Below are 4458 nucleotides of genomic sequence, written 5' to 3'. Positions count from 1 at the left end.
TTTTAAAGGAAGGAAAAAGAAAAAAACACAAAACTTGGCATACTACCATTAACTTCATAAATGGTGAAAAATACTAACGTACAGACAAGAAATAAACATAATGTTATGGTCAACATTATAAGTTTAAAAAATTTTCTGGTTTAAAAACTAAGTCTGGTAGTCAATGCAGCTCTGAGGGTCTCCGTGTCTAGTAGGACCGGCCTCTGAGCTCCTGATGGTGGTCTCCTTTTTACATTTCTCCAGGTCTTTCATGTGGGCCTCGTCTCCCTCCCATCTATCCATAAAAGGTCTGGGGGTTCCCCGGGCTACCTGGTCTTCTTCCACAAAGGCCACCTGGATCCATGCCTTAGCCTTCAAGGAAGCCACCTCTGTGTCCCTCGAGAACACCTCTGAACATTCCACTGGGAAAGCCACAGTCCAAGAGGCCATCTTTCCCTTCTTGCATGCCACCGGGGCTTCTTCTTCCATGGCCACCACCTGTGGGCAAAAGGGTGGTGGGAGAAAGCATTGGGCATGTTATATTCTGTTCTCCAGGTGAAGTCTCGTGTTGGGGCACTGCCAGTCTCCAGCTCAGTGTTGAATGTTTCCTTCGCAGCATGGGGAAGGAAACTCTTGGGGTGGGGGTGTCTCCCTGTCTCTGTCTCCTCCTCTGCTGCCCATGTGACCCATGGGTCTCCCATGATCTCCTGGGTCCCCTGAACCTCCACAGAAATGTGTGGCATGCTTCTGCCCTCATGGAGTGGCACCCCACCCCATAGGCTGTTCATTGGAGACTTTTTCTGAACAAGAGAAACTTAGAGTTTGCTCCCTTGAAAATCTTTTCTTTGAACCCCTTCACACAGCCCCAGCAGTCAGTGGGTCTTCATGGGACAAGGTGACACCGCCTTTGGGCTTTCCTGTTTCCTTGTCCAGGTAGATATGGATCATGGCCTGTCCTGGTCTCTAAAAAACTCTCCTGGAGCATCTGGAGTTACACCATAATGTAATCCTTGAGCATAAATCATGCTGTAGTCAGTATTCATCTGAATCTAATGGTGGGCCTAGACCAAGAGCTGGTCCTTTGCCCGAGGGTCCCCCAGCCTTATTGAAGCCACCTCACTCTCCAAAGTCCATTCCACCACATCTGCTTTCCACCCACATCTGCTTTTGTCTCCACAACCAAATCCCCCTATTCTACCTCTGTTAGGGCCACTCATACTCTGGTTCTCTCCTGGTTCTCATGCAGCTGCTGCTCTGTTGGCTATATTGACATGGAGCCTAGCTGTAGGATGTAATTTAGGGGGTGGGGAGGTAACTACTGGGTGGTTGCTGCCCATAGCTGCTTTACTGAACATATTCTGCTGGCCATAGTTCTGCTGATAATAACTGCTGTGATCATAACTAGTTGGCTGTTAGAAGAGTAGCTGGTAGCAGGATAGGAAGGTGGTACAGTGACTGGGATAGCTCCCAGATACTGGGAATAGCTGTAGTTAATCTGTCATATACTAGGCTGGGCTGGTTGTAACCCCCGGTGCTACACTGAGATTGACTAGTCTCAGTCAACTTGTTACCACCCTGTGGTCTTGCAGGTGCAGTGGCCGTGGGTTGTTACCCAGTGGCTGGGTAAGAAGGATGAGTTCTGTAAGCAGGCTGAGCTGGGTGTAGTGACTGTAGCAGTGGTGGTATCATAAGGACCAGTGCCATACCTCTGGGCATGCTGAATTTAAGCCCTGGGGGTGCAGTTGTAATAGCACAGCTGTTGGGAGGCTGTTAATAGGAAGTTGCATATATAGTCTGGCCATCAGTTTCAGTACCTGAGTTGGTACAGCCAACATTAGTGGGGTGTCCATAGGTTCCATAATTTTGCTGCCCATCTGCCTGGGTGGTCTGTGCAGACCCTTGAGTGGGCCCTACTGGGCTGCCACCTGGCTGTAGGTACTATAACCCATGGATGCCATTTTCTCTGTTTCCTTTCTGTTCTCCCTCTTGCTTTCCTCTAGGCACCACACTGCCATTTACAATAGTTTTTTTTTTTTTTTAATTTTACTACGATTTTTTGTTGAAGGACAATTTCAAGTAATGACATGCACAATGATTTTTTTTTAAAGATTTATTTATTTATTTATGCATACAAGAACTGTGGTACAGGCCAGCTGTGTGGGCAGTGAGAGGATTCACCAGAAGCAGAGCCGGGTTGCAGAACAGGCAGACTAAGTAAAGTGCTCTGCTGAGGAGAGTGGGGGAGTCAGGAGAGGTTTGCTGTGCCATGTGGGTTTCTCTCTGGGATCGAACTCATGCTGCAGTGGCTGCAGACAGATTCATATGTTGGGTCTTAACCCCTTGCGCCACCAGGGAGGCCCCACAATAAAGTTTTTTAAAAAAAGATATTCATCATCTTATTACAAACACAATATGTTTATTCTGGAGCAAGGCCATTAATTAAGTACTTGAAACAGACAGGAAGATGCTGCTGTGCAAGGACATTCCTGAGTAGTTATAGGCATGCAAATGCCTGACTAAAGCATATGTTAACCGGCATTGAAAAGCTTTATTTTACATAATAAAATAATAAGAATATGACGTCAAAGAAACCCTGTCAGAAGCTAGTAACAGAAGTTTCTAATCAGTCCCTTAGGTTGTATGTATGTGATTTCCCATTATCCTGACTTCTCTGCAAGGCATTTACACCAGTCAGCAGCATGAGGATATGGTCCATCCCTTAAACTTGACAAGCAGCTCTGTAACAGTTATCTTTTATTCTGTGTTTTGGTCCCAAAACAAGAGGATATAATTACCTGTGTAGACACCCAGTTTCTCTTCTAAACACATTTAACATTGTGAATGAGGGAAGTGAGGGGTAAAGAGAAAAATGGTTCCTTACTAAAGGATTCTTCCTGGCTCAAGAAGGGTCACTTTGTAAGAAACTCTGCAATGACAGCCACAATGAAGACCACACACTTAAGACCCTCACAGCAGATGTTGTCACAGGTCCAGTGACCTTAGAGCAAGGAAGTGAGGGTGGTGAAAAAAGGAGAAAGAGAAGAAAGACTGAGGGAGAATAAAGAAGGTGGAGAGAAAGAGAGAAAGAAATTCTGATTATGTATTACATATACATTCACAGATAATTTTTTTCTGCCATAAACTTTTTAGGGGTAGAAACAGCAAAATGGGATATGATACACAGATAAGCGTGTGCATGCATGAGTGTATATATATACACACACACAGTTTTATAAAATGTAAAATGTCCTTCATATGTTAAGTATTATCAATTAGTTATATTTCACTCCCACTGCATTTCTTCTGTCTTTCCTATCTCCTCAAAGGTGGTGAAACTGAACTATATTCTCACCCCACTTCTTCACTCACACTCCACTCTCAATGACAGGTTAACCCCACTCCTCACTGAATGTGTCAGTAAACTTTCACTTTAACTTGCTACACTACCCAAACTGTGAGTCCAAAGAATCTTTCTGGGCTTCCAAGGAGTGCATGTGCTTCCTTATCACCATGTTGACCTAGGAGAGAGGATAGCAGGGCTCTGACTCCATGTTGCACCCCTTCATTCACATAGCACCTGTGTCGGCACCCCTTTAGCTCAAGTTGACCCTGTCACTGACCCTGACGCTAGTTTGAAGTTGTGAAGCACAGATTGATCTTCCAGGCCCCATTCACCCTCCCTCCTCTTTTTCTAACCCCTATCTTAGGGTAATAGGCCTGATCCCTTGTCTGGGCTTGCAAGGCACTGCTCCCAGGAAAGAAGCATGTCCATAACCCATGCTTCTGTGATGGGCCCCCAAGTCCCTCTTCATGTTTTTGGGTTTGCTTCTAGCAGAAAACCTATTGTTGTCTGTCCAGTGGGGCACTTTCTTCAGCTAAAGAGTCCTGTCTGGTCCTACCTGTGGTGCATGGCAGCCATTGACTGTAGGAGGTGGAATGCAAAATTTCATTCTCTTTGCAGAACCTTGAGACAACTCCGGCTTCAGACCTCCTAGAGGGGATGTCTGTGGTGTTCAGCTGCTCAACTTCTCTCTCTCATTCCTATCTCAGACCCTTTCTTTCCTCAGATGTTGATCTCAACATCACTCACTAATTAATCTCCTGCAGGTCAGTCTCCTTAGGTCATCCATTCTGCCCATATGAAATGACCTTGACAGTCAAGCTCCTGAAATGACACCTCTGTTTATAGGAATTTCTGTTTGGAGCTACATGGATTATCTTGCTGAATTCTGCCCAACTAGCTAACCACCATCTTTCCAAGTATTTCCTGAAATAAGCCTGAGTTCTGCTACTTTAAATATGTGCAGAAAAGTAAATTTATTGAGGGTTCATGTACAAGCTTATTGAACCTTTCCCCTGTATAAAAGCACAAATTTTATTCTTTTCTATGGCTGAGAGTCCTTGATACTGTATTAGAGCTATTTTCTCTCTGTTATTTTGTCCCAGTTTTTACCCCACTTAGAACCTGCTGCTTTAGTG

The 4458-nt window shown here is 44.9% G+C and overlaps 1 pseudogene; it reads right to left on the bottom strand.

Annotated features, from left to right (window-relative positions):
* Window positions 1–187: 187 nt before the first annotated feature.
* LOC119232365 (RNA-binding protein EWS-like) lies at window positions 188–1937 on the bottom strand (annotated as a pseudogene).
* Window positions 1938–4458: the final 2521 nt, after the last annotated feature.

The sequence above is a fragment of the Talpa occidentalis genome, unplaced genomic scaffold, assembly GCF_014898055.3.
Source record: "Talpa occidentalis isolate TD23 unplaced genomic scaffold, MPIMG_talOcc4v2.1 talOcc4.7, whole genome shotgun sequence".
Lineage (NCBI taxonomy): Eukaryota > Metazoa > Chordata > Mammalia > Eulipotyphla > Talpidae > Talpa > Talpa occidentalis.
The sequence above is the reverse complement of the archived record's forward strand: the minus strand, read 5'-3'. Positions and strand labels throughout refer to the sequence as shown.